Source organism: Lithobates pipiens, unplaced genomic scaffold (genome assembly GCF_037356315.1).
Source record: "Lithobates pipiens isolate NorthernLeopardFrog02 unplaced genomic scaffold, aLitPip1_a1.2 Scaffold_30, whole genome shotgun sequence".
Lineage (NCBI taxonomy): Eukaryota > Metazoa > Chordata > Amphibia > Anura > Ranidae > Lithobates > Lithobates pipiens.
In genome coordinates, this window is record NW_027507791.1 from 20869718 (window position 1) to 20891188 (window position 21471).

The window sequence follows — 21471 nt, forward strand, 5'->3', positions numbered from 1 at the left end:
ATTACTTGCCATGGCACATGTGTCATTAGCAGTGGCGGCTAGTGGAAACAGTTTTTTGGGGTCAGCAAACAGTATGCCATTCCCCCCCCCCCACACGTCTGTCAGTCGGCAGGCACTTACCCCATCCTGCTCTCCACTGCAGCGCCTTCTGTAACCTCCCAGCCCCCCCTTGGCGGCTAATTGGTAGTCTTTTCTTTTTCGGCCAATCAAAAAACGGTTCTCACACCCGCTTTTGAGGATCAGTGTTTCAACAGCGAATGTTCATTTGATGTTGTAACACACCTGGGTGGACTCAGGGCGCATGCTCTGCGACCTGAGCCCACCCTATTTTAAAGCTTATTAGAGCCTCTGGCTCTAATCAGGAGCTTCAAAAAAAATCCCTTGCTGCCGTATTTCATGCGCCCGGTGCCCCAAAAGGGGTTGGACGCATGGATAGGGGGTGGCCACAGCAGCCATGGATAGATGGCTGGCACTGGTCATAATCAGGCTGGCTGCAAGAACCAGAAAGAGAAGGCTGGGCTCCTGATCAAGGAAGAGGGGAAAATGGTGCTGCAGGACCAGTGAGTGCAGGGGGAAAAAAAATCACATCGGATTTGCTGAGTATGCAAGTATAATAATAAAGGACAATCCAACGAAAAAATAAGAAGGCTTTAGGGGAAAAAAATGAGGAGGGCTGAAGTTTTATACATATATACATACCTCCCAGGTTTTTGAGATGGGAACGAGAGACACCTATTGGCAAAAGTATGTAGCCATAGGACACATCCCCTTAAAGTAGAATTAAAAAAAAAAAAAAAAAAAAATTTGTTAAACCCACAAGTGCCTTTTTTTTTCTTTTTTTTTTACCACCACTATACTGACTTTTGAAATTTACAAATGGAGCAGTTTAGAAATTGGATGACAGGTTTCGCACTGGAAAACGCTTTTTGAAAGATAAAAAGTGCAATTTATATACATCTATATTAAAATAATTTCACAATTTTTAAAAAAAATCTATATTCTTTTGAAGAGTTTACAAAGTTGCACATATATAACATGAAAGATGTTATGGAGACAACACACACGGCATTGTATACCAAAATTCTCCTGAAAATTCAAACAGTTATTTAAGCCATCATCAGTGTGGCGTAACCCAATATTTCAGTCAGGGGAAGCAGAAATGAGATGTCAAGGTGACATTTTTGTGTGTGTGAAAGGCATTTAGTCATTTTCAGGTTTTTTTTTTCTTTCAATAATTTTCACCTTTTTCACCTTTTGTTACAGTTCAGCTCAATCGTGTAATTTTCCATGTCAAACTTAAATTTAGCAGCAAGAAGAAAAGCAATTATTTGACGGATTTTCATAAATAAACAGATACCATTCACATGGCAAAGCACAGTCTTTTGGAGCCCTGATCTTTTTGCCATGTCACTTTGGCACATACAATTCAAAAGGATCCAGGCCCAGGAGCTCAGACCACATCTGGATCCAAACACATCTGTACTATATTTTATTTCCCTCTTTCGCCTTTTTTTTTTAAATCTTTTGTTACATCTCAGGGCTGCTGATCTCTTGCGGCCTCTTTGTAACTACTTCATGTCTTCATGCTCTCCAGTGATGGCTGACTGGCATTTCTCAGGGCAGGTTTCCTGATGGTGACAACAATGGACTATGCCTGCACAATGGATGGCAACATGGCCATTGTGTTTCATCACAAGTAGGTGCGACAGGTTGACAACACAGAAGCACAATTGGGAGACGGGGACAAGACGTTGTCACCCTTTAACAGGAAGTGCCAGGAATCTTGGATGCTCAGGTAAGTAACCAGTGACACCAATGATCTTTTTAATTATCTTTTAAGGTGGCATTATAGACACTGACCACCAATGTAAGGTGCTTTCTTCCCACTGTCCACTAATGTAAGGAGCTTTCTTCCCACTGACCACCAATGTAAGGTGCTTTCTTCCCACTGACCACCAATGTAAGGAGCATTCTTCCCACTGACCACCAATGTAAGGAGCATTCTTCCCACTGACGACCAATGTAAGGAGCATTCTTCCCACTGATCACCAATGTAAGGAGCATTCTTCCCACTGACGACCAATGTAAGGAGCATTCTTCCCACTGATCACCAATGTAAGGAGCATTCTTCCCACTGACCACCAATGTAAGGAGCATTCTTCCCACTGACGACCAATGTAAGGAGCATTCTTCCCACTGACCACCAATGTAAGGAGCATTCTTCCCACTGATCACCAATGTAAGGAGCATTCTTCCCACTGACGACCAATGTAAGGAGCATTCTTCCCACTGATCACCAATGTAAGGAGCATTCTTCCCACTGACCACCAATGTAAGGAGCATTCTTCCCACTGACGACCAATGTAAGGAGCATTCTTCCCACTGACCACCAATGTAAGGAGCTTTCTGCCCACTGATCACCAAAGTAAGGGGAATTCTTTGCATTGACTACCATTGTAAGGGACATTCTTTCCATTGACCACCAATAGAAGGGGAAGTCTACCCACTGTCCACCAATGTAAGGGGCATTCTTCTCACTGTCCACCAATGCAGGGGCGTAACTAGAAATCACAGGGCCCCATAGCAAAATGTTGTATGGGGCCCACCCCCACAAAAAATGGTGGGGCTTAAATTAAATAGTGGGCGTGGTTTAAAATGCGTGGCTCAAAGGGGGTGTGGTTCGAGTCTGAGATGAATGAGGAAGGAAGGAAGGAAGCAAAGAAAAGGGATGGAGGGACAACACGCCCAGATCCTACACCACAATAGCAATATACGTATTCCAGAAAGTTTAACAATCAACAGATAAAGATACTCCAAACAGCTGGTGTTAGCGCTTCAATAATCCTCACATGTACCCAATGTGGCCTGCCTGTTCCCAATGCAGCGTGGCCTGCCCGTGCCCAATACTGCCTCACCTGTGCCCAATACTGCCTCACCTGTGCCCAATACTGCCCAATGCAGCGTGTCCAGTGCCCAATACAGCCTCACCTGTGCCCAATGCAGTGTGGCCTGTGCCCAATGCAGCATCACCTGTGCCCATTGTAACGTGACCTGTGCCCAATGCAGCCTCACCTGTGCCCAATGCAGCATGACCTGTCTGTGCCCAATGCAGAATGTCCCATGCCCAATGCAGCCTCACCTGTGCCCAATGTGATCTCACCTGTGCCCAATGCAGCATGGCCTGCCCGTGCCCAATACAGCCTCACCTGTGCCCACCTGTGCCCAATGCATAGTGATCCATGCCCAATACAGCCTCACCTGTGCCCACCTGTGCCCATTGCAGCCTCACCTGTGCCCAATGCAGTCTCACTTGTGCCCACCTGTGCCCAATGCAGCCTCACCTGTGCCCAATGCAGCGTGACAGGTGCCCAATGCAGCCTCACCTGTGCAGAGGAAGAGGCGAGCCAGAGGCGGAACTACCGGGGAGGTTGAGGAATGCATACTGGAGCCCTCAAATGGCTGCTGGCAAGCGTGGGACTGCCTCAGAGTGGGGGGCTCTGGCTCTACATCCAACTTCTGGCATGTCTCTTCCAGAGCTTTCCACTGTGATTTCCACTCACCGATACCTGGCCTGGATCCCTCCTGAATGACTTTACTGACCAGCTGTCCTTTCTGGCTCCTGTTCCCAGACACCTCTCCATAACCGTGTAAGGAGAGGCTCCCTCCCAGCCCCGAGCACCCTGCCTGAGGTACACCCCCCCCCCCAAGAAAGGGGGTTCCCTCAGACACAACAGTCTAACACTCCATCATCCAGCTGACAACTCCTCCCACAGCAGGTTGACCATGGGTATATGAAGGAGTCCTAGTTGGGGATTGGTCAGAGCTCCCACATGCACCTCATGGCACTCCAGCTCTCTGCCATGCCCCTTTTCCAGAACCTTCTCCCTGGAAACAGAGGAGGCGCCCAAGAACTGAGGCACATATCAGTCACCTGCTGCTATACTAAACCACTCCCCTGCCCCCAGATCAAAACAAACAGACCTAGCTCACAGCATAGGCCTTCTTAAATTTACCTGCGCTGGCAGCTTACACAAAACCTACACCTAGCACGTACTTACCTAAGGTAGAGGGTGCTACACTATAATATTAATAAAGGAATTACTAAACCGTAGCCTAGCACAGGGTTTATCAACTAGGGTTTCTCCAGAGGTTGCTATGGGTTCCTTGATTAATTTCTGCCTCAGATAAGTTCCCACTGACACCATTAATCTTTTTAGCTATCTGTAAGGTGGGAATTCTTCCCAATGACCACAAGTGTAAGGAGCATTCATCCCACTGACCATCATACTAGTATATCATGAGTTGTAGATATAGTCATTTTTTAGCAGGGGTTCTCTGAAACTGAAAAGTTATTTGAGGGGTTCCTTTGTGTTGAAAAGGCTGAGAAAGGCTGGCTTAGCATAACCACTTTTGAGAGTAAACATTCTCTACTCATTTAGTAAATCAGCCCCATTGTATTTGGCAGAGGTTTATACCTTTACTTGGATAGAATAAAAGTGAGAATTTTCATTATAGGGTTGAATCTACCAACTGTCCCTTTTCAACCAATCAACCCAGCGATTTTTTTTCTTTCCCTCATTTTCATTCTAAGTGAAAAATTAAAGCGGAGCTCCACCCTAAAGTGGAGCTTCCGCTCATTGGAACCCTTCCCCCCTCCGGCGCCACAATTGGCACCTTTCAGAGGGGAGGGGGGTGCAGGTACCTGTACAGTACAGGTATCTGCACCCACTTCCGGCATAGATATCTGCAGAAGCTACGCCCCTTTCCGCAGAATCTACGCCCCTTTCCGAAGGTCCCCCGCTGTCTGCTGGGAAACACACGGATCCCAGAGACAGCGGGGACCATCCTTATTGCGCAGCGCGACTCGTGCATGCGCAGTAGGGAACCGGGAAATGAAGCCGCAAGGCTCCACTTCCTGATTCCCATACCCAAGATGGCGACGGCAGCACCCGAGAGACGATCGAGAGATCGGCTTCGGGTGCCGACATCGCGGGCGTGCTGGGCGGGTGTCATTATTTTAAAAGCCAGCAGCTGCAGTATTTGTAGCTGTTGGCTTTAAAAAAAAAAAAAAAAAAACACGGCGGACTCCTGCTTTAACCACTTCCCGACCAGCGCACGGCGATGTACGTCGACAGAATGGCACGGGCAGGCATATTGGCGTACAGGTACGTCCAATATTCAATGCCGCCCTGCCATCGGGAGCGCGCCGCCGGCGGCGCGCTCCCGCGCTGGTCAGGGCCCCGGTGAGTCCGGTCCCGATCGCATCCCCGCCAGTGTCATTTACACAGGAATCACTGCATTTATATAACAGTGATTACTGTATAAATGACAATGGTCCCAAAAATGTGTCAAAAATGTCCGATGGGTCCCCCACAATGTCGCAGTCACAATAAAAATCGCTGATCGCCGCCATTACTAGTAAAAAAATAATAAAAAATTATTAATAAAAATGCTATAAAACTATCCCTATTTTGTAAACGCTATAACTTTTGTGCAAACCAATCAATAATCGCTTATTGCGATTTTTTTTACCAAAAATATGTAGAAGAATACGTATTGGCCTAAACTGAGGGAAAAAAATGTTTTTTTATATATTTTTGGGGGATATTTATTATAACAAAAAGTAAAAAATAATGCGTTTTTTTCAAAATTGTCGCTCTATTTTTGTTTATAGCGCAAAAAATAAAAACCACAGGGGTGATCAAATACCACCAAAAGAAAGCTCAATTTGTGGGAAAAAAAGGACGTCAATTTTGTTTGGGAGCTACGTCGCACGACCGCGCAATTGTCAGTTAAAGCGACGCAGTGCCGAATCGCAAAAAGGGGTCTGGTCTTTGACCAGCAAATTGGTCCGGTCTGCAAGTAGTTAAGTTATCGTTTAAAAACGCAAACACTAATACTGCTACCTTTTATAGCTGTAAAAAAATAAAAATAAAAATCTGAAATATGTAGTGAAGATATTTCCTACATGCAAAAATGCACTATACATTACATGTTCTTTAGACATAACATTTTTTTCAAACATTGGTTTCTTTGCCAATTCAAAAAATTACCATATAGCACGAACTAAAAGATCAGCATTTGTAAAGATCTAAATGATCTGGCAATTTTCCTTTATATAACCAATGACTAATGTTAGAATTTAGCAACTAGAGAAATGCTGAATGAATGTGCAGTCACCATGCAGCCTCACCTGAGCAGAGGAAGAGGCGAGCCAATGCATACTGGGGCCCTCAAATGGCTGCTGGCAAGCGTGGGGCTGCCTCAGAGTGGGGGGGGGGGGGCGAGCACTGCCCGCACAGTTCCCCAGCCAGGGGAAGTGAGGAGAGGAAGAGGCAAGCTGTCTGTACGAGCAGAGAGCTGTAATAGCTTTCATTTGAATGTCCTGTGTTCCCGGGGCTCACCGTCACATAGCCCCACCTCTTGGCCCGGAGCCTTTGATGACGTCACATGTCCCGCATTGGACCGATGTTCTGTCTATCAAAGGTACCGGGCCAAGAGGTGGGGCTATGTGACCGTGAGCCCCGGGAACACAGGACATTCAAATGAAAGCTATTACAGCTCACTGCTCGTACAGACAGCTTGCCTCTTCCTCTCCTCACTTCCGCTGTCTGGGGGACCGTGCGGGCGGTGCTCGCCCCCCCCCCCCCCCAGTATGCATGCATCATCCTTCCCACGGGCCCCTCTCAGCTGTGGGCCCCATAGCGGCCGCGTGTGTCGCTATGGCGGTAGTTCCGCCACTGCACCAATGTAAGGGGCATTCATCTCGCTGACCACCAATCTAAGGGGAATTCTTTCCATTGACCACACATTTAACAAACATTCTCATTCTTTCCATTGACCACCAATGTAAGGGTAACCACCAATGTTAGGGGAATTCTCTCCCACTGACCACCAATGTAAGGGCCATTCTCTCCACTTACCACCACACTAAGGGAGCCTGTCTCCACTGACCGTCTACTGTATGTAAGAGAGCATTTAATTTAACCACCAATATCATGGGGCATGTCTCAATTGACCATCAACATAAGCAAGTGTTTATCCGCTAACCACCAATTTGAGGGAGCACTACACTACAATTTTCACTGTCTGTATTCCTTTTTTGGCCATGTTTATTACAATTTTCATTATTACTAAAAAAATAATTTTAGGATATAAAGAATCCTTGAGTGTCAAATTTGCTAAGTACATACATTCTTTATTCTTTTTATTTGCTCTTTTATCTCAATGTACCGTTCTTGCAAATATGGCGTGATCTAAAGATACAGTACTTTGTAATTGTTAGGAACTCATTGAGACATGAACGTGTGTTTTTTTTTTTTGTTTTTTTTTGTTTTTTTGAGGGTTCCTCCACGTTAAAATGACTGAGAAGACTAGTCTAGATGAAAGGCCGGATGTGGTTCTTGTGTGCATTTCAAGATTTCAGTAGCGTATCTGTAATCCCAAAGAAAGTATTAGTGATTAATCTCCTTCATAGACTTAAAAGGAAGAAGATTAATCGCTCATTAATGGACCATTCATGAACGTGTTGTGTAAACTCAACTGCAAAAAAAGTCTCGAGACTAATCTTCCCACAAACTCCTATCAGTCTCATGAACTAGACTTGTCTTCAAGGCTAGAAATTACACATAAAACGTTCCTGTCCAGGTAAACTAAATCCAAATAACGAATTGGTAGTATACTCGCCATTTCATGGCGAGTATACTATACATACCTACCAAAACAAAACTGCGGTATCCTTGGCATTTAACAACACTTGTGGGAATTTCACTCATTGTGCATTTTGGTTGCAACCTACATCCATGCAGAACACAACAGAGATCTAGTTACTTGAAAGTGTGTCTAAACCCAAGAACAAAAAATGTTTACCAGTTCTTAGATGTGGTAGTTGTATTTGTTGTGTGTGTTTTTTTTTTTATATATGGGACCAGTGATCCTGCCAATAGGAATGACGTTGGATTTGGCTCGCAGATTGTCCAAGCCCAGAAGGCAGCTATGTCAATATTGGACCATCGAGCTGTGGGCTGGGGATTCCTGGGACATCACTGACCAAACATGGCCATTTTAGGCCAATGATGTTATGAGCATCCCCCCCACCTTTATATACTTGAAGCTGCGGGGCAAGAAATTGGCTCAGGATGCGACCAAACCTGGAAGAGAGCTGTGGGCTGAGGATTCCCTTGACATCATTGACCTAACATGGCCATATTTGGTTAATTATGTAATGAGCATCCCCACCCCTTTGTGCACGTGGGGCAAGGAATCCTCTGCCCACAGCTCATTGGCCCAGGATTGACTGCTGCCTTCTGTGTTTGTACGCACTCAGTGCCAATTCCCTGCACTGCAGCTTCATGTACATAAAGGGGTGGGGGATTCTCATGACATCATTGGCCTAATATGGCCATGTTAAGTTAATGATATTTCAAGGGAATCCCCAACCCCAGCTCATTGGCGAGGCACTCGTCTTTGCTTTCTGGGTTTGGCTGAATCCTGAGCCTATTCCCCCCCCCACCCCCAACTCACAGGTTCATGCAAATGGGTGGGGATGCTCATGACATACTTGACCTTATATGGCCACGTTAGGTCAGTGATGTCAAGGGAATCCCCCCCACCCCACAGCTCACTGCCTCAGCACTGACTGCTGCTTTCTGGGTTTGGCTGAACCCTGAGCCAATTCCCTGCACCGCAACTTCACATACATAAAGGTGGGGGGGATGCTTATGTCAAGGGAATCCCTATACACAGCTCATTGGCCAGGCACTGATGGCTGCCTTCTGGGTTTGACTGAACTCTGAGCCTATTCCCTGTCCTGCAGCCTCACGTACATAAAGGAGCGGGGATGCTCACTATATCATTGGCCTAATATGGCCATGTTAGGTTAACCACTTCCCACCCGGCCAATGCATATATACGGCCGGGTGGGAGCCGTCTACTCCTGATAGGACGTTCAGGAACGTCCTTCAGAAGTAGCGGGATCGCCCGCGCAGCGGCACGATCCCGATGTGCTCGTGTCACCCGGACACGGCACATCTCAGATCGGCAGGAGGGCTCTGTGATTGGCCCTCCTGATCACATGACAGCCGTGTCCAATCATGGCCGTCATGTGATGTAAACAAACAGCCGGTTGCTAGGCAATCGGCTCTCCTCTCCTCACACGGAAGTCATCGCTGAGGAGAGGAGAGCAGAACGCTGCAGCCGGCTGATGATCAGTGAGTATGGGCTGCTTTTTACAGCTTTTTACTCACTGATCATCAGTCTAGTGTCAACACACAACACACCACACAGTACAAACACAGTCCCCACATATGTCCCCAAAACACACATGTCCCCAAAACATACATGTCCCCAAATAATAAAAACACATGTCCCTAATAATAAAAACATGTCCCCCACATATGTCTAACTAAAATCACATGTCCCAATGATTATCTGCACATATGTTCGTGATCACCTGCACACATACTGTATGTACATGATCATTTGCGTACATATGTCCCTGATCACACAAACCAATTATTATACACTTAATGGAATTTTTTTTACCAAAAACATGTAGCAGAATGCATTTTGGCTTAAATTTATGACAAAATTTGATTTTATTGGATTTCTTTTCAAATAGAAAAAAGAAAATATTGTTTTTTTTTCAAAATTTCCGCTTTTTTTGCGTTTATATAGCAAAAAATAAAAAACGGAGTCGTGAATAAATAACACCAAAATAAAGCTCTATTTGTGCAAACAAAATGATAACAATTTAATTTGGGTACAGTGTAGCATGACCGCGCAATTGTCACTGAAAGCGCTAGAGCGATGAAAGCTGAAAATTGGGCTGGGAAGGAAGGGGGTGAAAGTGCCCTGTATTGTAGTGGTTAATGATGTTAAGGGAATCCACCACCTGAAGCTCATTGACCCAGCACTGACTTCCAGGTTTGGCTGAATTCTGAGCCGATTCCCCGCTGTTTGTCCAAACACAGGCTCATCCCTACCTGCCAGTAACACACTTCCTGTGTTAGGGTGACAACAATCACTCCACTGTGGAAAAGCCATGTTATCATCCTGGGACAGGAAGTGTGCTAGGACTACATAACACCACCCAGGCATTTTTTTTCAGCAGGAACGTGGGGGGAACGCAGTTCCAGAATCTCCAACAGTGAATGTATTTTTTGGCAAGGTGTGCTGGAGGGTCTATTGTTGCTGGCTGCTGGGGATCTTTTTTTTTTTTTTTGTGGGGGTCTATTGTTGCTGGGTAGGTCTATTGTTGTTGGCTGGTGGGTCTTATGTTGCTAGGGGATCAATTATTCCTGTGAGGGATCTACTATTGAGGGAGAGGTCTATTTTTGCTTGCTGCTGAAGGTCTATTGTTGCTGGGGTTGTATTTTGTTGCGGAAGGTCTGCTGTTGTGTGCGGGGATCTGTTGTTGCTGGGGGGGGGTCTATTGTTGGTGGGCTGGGGGTTTATCAAATTCCATACAAATTATTTAGTAGCACAAAATGATACTTGGTTCTGTACTCTATAAAAGAGGCGGTACTGGGAGGTGGGAAGGGGGTGGTGCCAAAGACAGTGCTCAGAGGTGGGTAGGGGGCAGAGACAAAGGGGGACTTAGAAAGGGGGAGTTCCTGCACTTAATTCTCTGGTGTCTAAGCCCTGACACCACCTATCTTCTCATCTTTATGACATGGAGGGGGGGACAGTTTTATTGTTAAGTGTCCAGCATGAGCAAAGGAAGTTGTAATCTCATATTTCTGGAAGTATCAATTTTTGCACTTATGGAACAAATACAGTGGAACCTTGGATTACGAGCATAATGTGTTCCAGGTGAATGCTTGTAATCTAAAGCACTCGCATATCAAAGTGAGTTTCCCCAAAGAAGTCAATGGAAGCTAAATAAATTTGTTCCGCATTGACTTCTATTACATGCAATACCGCATGTGGCCAGAGGTGGGGGGCGCTGGAGAGCCTCGGAAATACTCGAGGACAGCTCGGTTGAACGAGATCGGAGTATTTCTGAGTGTTTCCGAAAGGCTCTGAACCGTTCCAAGTGTCACCGGCACCCCCGCACCTCTGGCCAAATGTGCTACTGCACATCCCGTTAGCTTGAATTCTGCTAGTTTTGTGAGACAACACTCACAAACCGAGTCAGAATTAAAAATAAAAAATTAACCGCGTTACTCATAAAACCAAGGTTACAATGTAAAGCCGCGTACACACGGGCGGACTGTCTGGCCAACTTAGTCCGCCGAAACACATTTCAGCGGACAGTCTGCTCGTGTGTGGGCTTCAGCGGACTTTTTCAGCATGCAGTCTGGCGGACTAAGTATTTCGGAAATTCCGTAATATTGTCCGTCAGACTTTGGTTTCAGCGGACAGTCCGCTCGTGAGTAGGCTAGTTGGACGGACTAAGTATGGCGCATGCTCAGAAAGGATTTACACGGCGAAAGGTTGCATTGCTGTGTATTGGACTTCCTATTTCTAGTCCCGTGGTACGTGCTGTACACGTCATCGCGCAAACTTTCGACGGACTGTTTGGCATCCGTGTGTGGTCAAGTCCGTTCATTCAAAAGTAGGACGGACTGTCCGTCGGATTGTCTGACGGACTTAGTTGGCCAGACAGTCCGCCCATGTGTACGCGGCTTTAGATTTAACAGACCAAAGGCAAGTAAAAAAGGGAGTTTAGTCTTACCATTTCCATACAATGTATTCTACTTTGCAGTTGGTGTGATCCTGCTAATTTTAGTCTGGATAGCCAGGCTCCAATGACCTTTGGTTCAATTATTTTCTCTACAGGTTTGATTGACCTCTTCTGATTTGTGTATATGCAATTTTCCATCTCTCTGTCTCCACGCCTACACACGCCAACTTGGCTTTTTTCCTCCATTAGCTGCAATAAACTCCACATTTATCTCCTGATTACTGATCTCCCAGTTACGTTCTGCTAGCAGTTTGCAGAAGAGATTCTGGGGTTACCATAAGCTCTGTGAAATTATTGAAAGATTGCCGTAATCGAGGCGCTAATGGGATATCGAATGTGAAATGGACTGGAAGAGGATCAGATGGCGTTCTGCTATCTCTGAACAGGAACCCGGCGTCAACAGCGACCTGACATTGATTTTCTGGCTGAACACCTGTTCAGTGATTGCAATAGGGAATTCAAAAACACCAACGCAGATTGCAGCGCACGTGGAAGCCAAGCGGCAAAGGGCGCCATTTCTGAGCGATGTATATCGCCTGCTATTGTTCAACATTCTGACACATTTTTGCTCTGTCAAGTCCCGACACCATTTTCTTGTCTTTTGACAAAGTACAACATAATACTAAAATATAAGACAATTATGAGAGAAAAGAAAAGGCTTTCTCAACCAGAGTTACATGGAAGCCTAGGGTTCCTTCAGAGGTTGCTAGAGGTTCCTTGAACAATTTCTGCCTCTCAGATAAGTTCCCACTGACACCATTGAACTTTTTAGCCATCTGTAAGGTGGTAATTCTTTACAATGACCACAAATGTAAGGAGCATTCTTTCCACTGACCATCACACTAATGTAGGGGTCTCCAAACTTTTCAAACAAAGGGCCAGTTAACGTCCCTTCAAACTTTATTGGGGCCTGGCTGTGGCCAGTGGGCGTAGAAAATGCCCCGGAATTGGTGGGAATAAACAATGCCATGGGCTTGGGGACCAGTGGGAGTAAAGAAATTGCATCATTAGTGTCAGTGGGAAGAATAGTGCCCCATAAATTGTGTCAACGAGAGAATTTGTTCCCCAACTCTGGTGTCCGTGAGAGAATGAATGACTTAATAACTTGTGTAGCGCTACATATGCAAACTAAATCGCTTCAACAAAATAGTACCCCATTGTTGGTGTCAGTGGAAGGAATAGTGCCCCCTGTCTTTGGTGTCGGTGGATGGAATAGTGCTTCTTATCAGTCAAAGAATGGTGCCCCAAGGGCCGCAGTTTGGAGACCCCTGTACTAATTAATGTAAATATGATAATTATTAGCAGGGTTTTCCTGAGCCTGGAAAGTTATTTCAAGGGTTCCTCTGTGTTGAAATGTTTGAGAATGGCAGGGGATACACCTTGCTCAGCACAATCTCCATCACTGAACTGTGCACATAGCAAACATACAAAAAAATTAAATCAGCTAGGGTTAGGTGGAATTAAGGTGTAAATTAGAACCAATTATAATTAATATTAATGAGTTTAAATCATTTTTAACAAATATTAAAAAAATAATATTTAACACATTACATGAATAATCACAATAAATGTAGTAATTATATAAAACATTAAATTAATAATTGTAATAAATTCAATTAATTATGTTAAATTAATAATATAAATAGAGTAAGTTAATCATTAACATTCAATTATTATTCTGAAATGTAATAATATAAACTACATTAAGTTAATCTCACTATGTTAAATGAATAATCCTAAAAATAATTCTAAAAAATTAAAATAATACTCATTGCATTAAAATAATCTTAACCACTTCTGGAGTGCCCACCGTTGTTATACGTCGGTACTTTGAAGAGGACTATCGCAGTATCCCCTTCAGTGAGCTGTCCGGTTTCAGATGAAAGTGGTCTCGCAAGATTACTTTTATCGGCGGCAGGAGAGGGCCCCTTATACGTGAGTAGCACTCGTATATGCAAACGGTGTTCAAACCACACGTGACATATCACCGCGATCGGTAGAGCGAGAGCAATAATTCTAGCCCTAGACCTCCTCTGTAACTCAAAACATGCAACCTGTAGAATTTTTTAAACGTCGCCTGTGGAGATTTTTAAGGGTAAAAGTTCAAAATTTTGAAGCGTGACATGTTGGGTATCAATTTACTCGATGTAACATTATCTTTCACAATATAAAAAAAAATTGGACTAACCTTATTGCTTATTTTCTAATTCAAAAAGGTGTATTTTTTCCCAAAAAAGTGAGCATGTAAGACCGCTGCGCAAATGCGGTGTGACAGTATTGAAGTATTGCAAAGACCGCCATTTTATTCTCTAGGGTGTTAAAAAAAAAATTGTAGCAAAAAAAAACTATTTTTAACTTGTAAACAACAAATCTCAGAAAGAGGCTCAGCCCTTAAGTATTTACATACATAAATAACATGAATAAGGAATTAAAAGTGTACATATGTGGGTCAGGTACCCTGGGTGCCCAATGCTGGCAACGCCTTTACCACAGCACCACTAAAGGCAATTAGACAAATTTTTAAATTTTTTTCTATCTCTCACTATAAAATTTCCTCCTTGACTGTGTGTATGTGTATCAGACAGGTGCACTTTGAGCAGCAGAGGTGGCTGCAGAAATTTTATTTGCTGGTTCTGTGAGCAAAAGTGAAGGAACTAAGTTACACTGTAACGTGACCCAACCCCATACTAGTATCCCATCCATACTAGTGGAGATAAACAGGTTTGGACGTCTTGGCAACTATAAGTTGAACATCTCCAAAATGGAAGCACTGAATCTCTCCCTACCACAACCCAACTTCTCCTCCCTTCAAACTAACTTTACTTTCCAATGGCAAACGAAGTCCATCTCATACTTAGGCACAGCCATTCCTGCACACACCGCAAATATATATGCACTCAACTTCAGCCCATTACTTACGAAACTTAAGCCGCGTACACACGGGGCGGACTGTCTGGCCAACTTAGTCCGTCAGACAATCCGACGGACAGTCCGTCATACTTTCGAATGAACGGACTTGACCACACACACCACTTTTTGAGCGGACTAATACGGCGTACTAAGTCCGCCATACTATCCGCCCTACTTTTGAAATGAACGGACTCGCCCACACACGCGGAGGAAAGTCCGCTCATTTCGAGCGCGTCTCCAGGTAGGCTGGGCCCGCGAAGGAGACGTCGCTGACCCCGCCGCCTGGAATGGACTTAAAGGGGAACACCAACGCCGAAAAAAATCGGCGTGGGGGTCCCCCCCAAGTCCACAACAGACCCTTGTCCGAGCACGCTACCCGGCCGGCCAGGAAAGGGGGGCGAGCGAGCGCCCCCCCTCCTGAGCCGTACCAGGCCGCGTGCCCTCAACATGGGGGGGTGCCTTGGGGAAGGGGGGGGCCGCGCGGCCCCCCCACCCCAAAGCACCTTGTCCCCATGTTGATGAGGACAAGGGCCTCTTCCCGACAACCCTGGCCGTTGGTTGTCGGGGTCTGCGGGCGGGGAGCTTATCGGAATCCGGAAACCCCATTTAATAAGGGGGCCCCCGGATACCGGCCCCCCACCCTATGTGAATGAGTATGGGGTACAATGTACCCCTACCCATTCACCTGTAAAATAAAAGTACCAAAAAAAACAACACACGAGATAAAATACTTTATTGCAAAGCTCTTTTACAGGCGGTGGCCCGGTCTTCTGCCGCCGTCGCCGCCGTCGCCTTCTGTTCTTCTTCTTCTTCTTCTTCGACGATCTCTCCGGCCGGAATGCCAGGGACGCACTGCGCGGCCACTTATATAGGGACAAGGGGCGGTGTCACATGGCTTTATGTCACATGGGTTGGTATCACATGGTGACCCCACCCCCTTACGATGTCATAGTCCCCATGTGACATCAACCCATGTGACCAACCCATGTGACATAAAGCCATGTGACACCGCCCCTTGTCCCTATATAAGTGGCCGCGCAGTGCGTCCCTGCCGGAGAGATCGTCGAGGCAACATCTCCTGGAGAAGAAGGAGAAGAAGAAGAAGAAGAACGGAAGGCGGCGGCGACGGCGGCGACAGAAGACCGGGCCACCGCCTGTAAAAGAGCTATAAGAAGGCGCGGTGGCCCGGCAGAAGAACCGAAGAGGGAGACAAGACCCCCGAAGTCGGGAGAAGAGGCCGGCGGCGAGGAAGAAAGCCGGACTCCTCCGCTAGTAAAAGAGCTACAAGAAGATAGCGGAGGAGTCCGGCGAGAAGACCCCCGAAGACGGAAGACCCCCGGAGCTGTGCAATAAAGTATTTTATCTCGTGTGTTGTGTTTTTTTTTGTACTTTTATTTTACAGGTGAATGGGTAGGGGGTACATTGTACCCCATACTCATTCACATAGGGTGGGGGGCCGGTATCCGGGGGCCCCCTTATTAAAGGGGGCTCCCGGATTCCGATAAGCCCCCCGCCCGCAGACCTCGACAACCAACGGCCAGGGTTGTCAGGAAGAGGCCCTTGTCCTCATCAACATGGGGACAAGGTGCTTTGGGGTGGGGGGGCCGCGCGCCCCCCCCTTCCCCAAGGCACCCCCCCATGTTGAGGGCACGCGGCCTGGTACGGCTCAGGAGGGGGGCGCTCGCTCGCCCCCCTTTCCTGGCCGGCCGAGTAGCGTGCTCGGACAAGGGTCTGTTGTGGACTTGGGGGGGACCCCCACGCTGATTTTTTTCAGCGTTGGGGTTCCCCTTTAAGTCCATACCAGGCGGCGGGGCCAGCGACGTCTCCTTCGCAGGCCCCGCCTACCTGGATACCCGCTCGAAATGAGCGGACTTTTCTCCGGGCGGGAAAAGTCCGCTCATTTCAAAAGTACGGCGGACTGGCACACACACGGGCGGATTGTCCGCCGAAATGCGAGTCCGACGGACAGTATTACGGAAATTCCGAAATACTTAGTCCGCCAGACTGCACGCTGAAAAAGTCCGCTGAAGCCCACACATGAGCGGACTGTCCGCTGAAATGTGTTTCGGCGGACTAAGTAGGCCAGACAGTCCACCCGTATGTATGCGGCTTTAGGCGTCTCGTGGACAGTAGAATGGAAAGACCAATGTCATGGTTTGGACGCATGAACGCCTTAAAAATGTATATTCTCCGTAAGCTCTTATATTTATTTCAGGCCCTGCCAATCGCCCTTCGATCCGCTTTCTTCCGTACGCTTCGCTTCATGGCCATCAGTTTTGTGTGGAGGGGCAATCATCCAAGACTGAAACATAAGCTGCTGTGTTTCCATACCTCTAAAGGAAGGACAGGCCTTCCAGATTTTGAACTCTATCTCATGTCAACACTGATCTCTAGAATTCTGGAATGGTTCCCCCGTCCCTTATCCAAAGCTTCTACCCTGGTAGAACAAGATCTCTCCATGACCAACCTCCGGGCACTGCTTTGGGGACATGAACGAACCCACAAATCTCTTTCGACGCTATCTACCCTTACTAAAGACGCGCTTACAATTTGGTACCGCAAAAGGGGAGAACTACCAGCTTTCCACTGACCCAAGCCCCCTCACACTGCTCTTTGACAACCCAGTCCTCCCAGAAGGTAGCTTGAGGCAAACACTAGACAACTATAACAGATCCTCCTGGCCCACTGCACAGCAATTTGTCCACAGTACCTCGGGCACTTTTGTAACTGACCGACCCACCACAGCCTCTAACATAACGGGGCTCATTTGTTTTCACCTGACCTCATACTGCAAGAAACTTCATGACTTCAAACAGATCCACAGACCTCTTACGAGCTTTGAACAACTATGCTCACTTCCAGAGACCCCCAGACACACCCTTTCACTGATCTATAAAATGATACTAGATCATACCCACAGTACCCTACCGAACTATCCGACACTTTGGTCAGAGGAGCTGGGGAGGGACATATAAGAGGGAGAATGTAGTAAAGCTTTTATATTTACTTGCAAGTCATCTATCTCAAGCTACACTCAGGAGAAAAATTACAAGTTGTTGGCTCGGTGGTATCAAGTGCCAACCAATCTTAGGATCATGTACCCCTTGGTCACCGACATCTGCTGGAGATGTAGTTCTGCAAAAGGTACGTACAAGCACATCTGGTGGGATTGTAACGCAATCCGACCATTTTGGACCCAGATCTTCCACATTTACTCCGAAATGTATGATAAACCCCTTACTCCACTCTTGCATCGCACTCCTCTCCGTACTACCTGGTACTGTCAAATCCCAAAAACACAGCCTCCTGAAATTTTTCCTAAGTGCAGGTAGGCAACTAATTCCCAAATAGTGATGGCCGAACGGTTCGCCCGGCGGTCGTTTCGCGGCGAATTTCGGACGTTCGCGGTCCGCTCGTTCGGCGGACTATTGGCGCCGTTCGCCCGGCGGACCTTCGTGTTTAATGTGTAAAAGAACTTTGACCTATGATGACACATCCATCATGGGGTACAGGACAGCCAATTGAGACATGACAGCACATGGACACTTGGACATTCCCCCTAACCTATAAATACACCCGATCCGGTGGCCATTTTACATTCTTTCTTCTGTCACTATAGGGAAAGGTTGCTGTGTGGAGTAGGGAGAGATATATCGCTAGCTATTTGGTACACAAAAGTTCTTTTCAGGACTGGTATAGGTGTTAGGTGTATATAGGTTTGCTGTGCTACTGATTGTTGCAGCAGCCTGAGTGTCTTTTGTCAGTTTAGAGAAAGGGACAGGACGGTGCTGCAGGGAGAGTCAGTTTAGTCATCATCATCATCATCATCATCATTAGCTGTTACTATCAGGTCCACAAAAGAGCTATTCCAGTAACCACTAATCGTTCCAGTCTCCTCTTTTTTGCCAGTTTGTATAGGTACAGGAAGGAAGCAGTGTGTCAGGCAGTGAGGGTCAGTTTAAAGAGTTGCTGTTACTATTAGTTCCACAAAGGTTCTTTTCAGGACTGGTATCAGTGGTACGGTAATAGACTTGTACACGTATAATATTCTTTCTTCCAAATATAGAAAGAATATTATACTTGACTGCTGCCCTTCTGCTGCAGTCTGCTAATCATTCACAACTCACTTGTTCCACAAAGCTCTTTATCAGGACTGGTAACTTGGTCTGTGTAGGATGCTACAGTACATAGGGTTGAGTGAGGTACAGTCTGCTGTTCTGTAAGGACCGCTATCGGTCCACAATAGATAGGGTTGAGGTGCACCACTGCTGACCGCTGCCCTATACTGCAGCAGTCCTTCAGCAGTATAGGGACTGACGTACAGTCTGCTAATCACTAACACACAACCTGCTTGGTCCACAAAAGTTCTTATAAGGACTGGTAACTTGGTCTAGGGTGCTACAGTACATAGGGTTGAGTGAGGTACAGTCTGCTGTTCTGTAAGGACCGCTATCGGTCCACAATACATAGGGTTGAGGTGCACCACTGCTGACCGCTGCCCTATACTGCAGCAGTCCTTCAGCAGTATAGGGACTGACGTACAGTCTGCTAATCACTAACACACAACCTGCTTGGTCCACAAAAGTTCTTATAAGGACTGGTAACTTGGTCTAGGGTGCTACAGTACATAGGGTTGAGTGAGGTACAGTCTGCTATTCTATAAGGACTGTTATCGGTCCACAATACATAGGGTTGAGGTGAACTACTGCTGACCGCTGCCCTATACTGCAGCAGTCCTTCATTGGTATAGGGACTGAAGTACAGTCTGCTAATCACTAACACACAACCTGCTTGGTCCACAAAAGTTCTTATAAGGACTGGTAACTTGGTCTAGGGTGCTACAGTACATAGGGTTGAGTGAGGTACAGTCTGCTATTCTATAAGGACTGTTATCGGTCCACAATACATAGGGTTGAGGTGCACCACTGCTGACCGCTGCCCTATACTGCAGCAGTCCTTCAGCGGTATAGGGACTAAGAGTTTTGTCACAGGGTGATTTAAAAAATGACAGGCAGAGGAAGAGGCAGGCCCTTCCGCAGGGGTGGTAGGGGTAGGGCAGGAGCAACAGCCTTGAGCCAAAGTGGGAAGTTGCAGAAGGTGCGTTCAATTACTTTAAAGGACACACCAGACTTGGTTGAGTGGCTGACTCAGCCTTACTCTTCTGCACCCTCCTCATCCTCTCGATCTGCACCCTCTTCTTCACTCTCTGCTATGTGCACCCCCAAAGACACTACCACCAACAACACCACCACCACCACATACCTTCCGCTTGAGTCACAGGAATTATTTTCCGATCCATATCAAGAGGACATTTCTGATGCGCAGCCACTCTTGGTATTGGATCAGGAAGAGGAGGTAGCAACAACCGCTACTCAGCAGTCTGACGACAGTACCCAGATCAGCCCAAGGAGGAGGTTGGTCCCCGGTGTTGCTGCCTACTCCGAGATCTCTACTTATAGCGGTGGGGAAGGTGACGTTGATGATGACGTGTCTAGTGATGTCACGTGGGTGCCCACAAGAGAGGAAGAGGAGGGGAGTTCAGAGGGAGATATGGACCAGCAGATAGGGAGGAGAAGCAGGAATAACTTACATTGCACAGGAGGGACAAAGCAGACTGCAAATGTATCAGGAGCGAGTCATCGACCATGTACGGTCACATCTGGCGCTCCCAGGACACTGGCACATGGCTCCGCAGTGTGGGCTTTTTTTAACGTGTCCGCTGCTGACAATACCGTTGCCATCTGCAATCTTTGCAGTCAACGCATTAGTCGCGGTAAGCCCAACACTCACCTAGGGACGACCGCCTTAAGAAGAAATCGGTCACAGACAGTGAAACTAGGAAAATTCCTCTCCGAAACTCGGGCAGTCACCTGCGGAGTCCCTCAAGGCTCTCCGTTGTCACCCGTTCTCTTCAACATTTACATTCGCCCACTCCTTCAAATCATCAGATGCTCAGATCTCTGCTTCCACTCTTACGCTGACGACACGCAACTTTATTTCCGGATCAATGGGAAAAAAGATCACCAACAACAACTTGAAAACTGCCTCAAATCAATAGAGGACTGGATGACCACCAACTCCCTCCAGCTGAACCAATCAAAGACAGAGCTTCTTATCTTACACCCAAATCATAAGCCCGCAACCAAAACCTCCTGGTCTCCACCAACCGTCTTTGGGCAGACTATCTCCCCAAAGACCAAAGCGAAGAGTCTCGGGGTTATTTTAGACGCACAAATGTCAATGGATGCGCAAATAGGAGCAGTAGTCAGTCGATCTCACCATCTGCTGCGCATGCTTCGCAGACTCATCCCTTTTATCCCAAAGAATGACAAAGCAGTGGTAGTTGGAACAATCATTAATTCACGACTGGACTACGCAAACTCGCTTTACATAGGATTACCACAATATCAACTTGCGCGATTACAACTGATCCAAAACACAGCGGCAAGGCTGATAACAGGAAAAAAACCCTGGGAATCCATTTCTCCTTCACTGAGGAGCTTACATTGGCTAACCGTAAAAAATCGGATCACGTTCAAGACCCTTTGCCTCACCCACAAATGCGTGCATAGAGAAGCTCCGCAATACCTAATGGAGAAAATAAATCATTACACACCAAACCGCAGTCTTCGATCAGCCAACAAAAACCTCCTCCTCGTGCCCAAAGCCCGGTATAAATCCAAGGGGGATCGGAGATTCGCTGTCCAAGGGCCTCGGCTATGGAATGCTCTACCAATAAACATCCGCCTGGAAGAAAATCACCTGGCTTTTAGGAAAAAACTCAAGACCTTCCTCTTTTAGCAGATGATCAAAGCTCGCCACAGCGCCTAGAGGCGATTCAGTTCGCATTGTGCGCTATATAAGTATTTCATTCA

General features: G+C 46.6%; 1 protein-coding gene across 1 annotated transcript in view; it reads left to right on the forward strand.

Moving 5' to 3' along the window:
* KCNK13 (potassium two pore domain channel subfamily K member 13) overlaps positions 1-21471 on the forward strand; it is a 171844-nt gene that overhangs the window by 37419 nt on the left and 112954 nt on the right. The gene's annotated exons all lie outside the window — the stretch shown is intronic.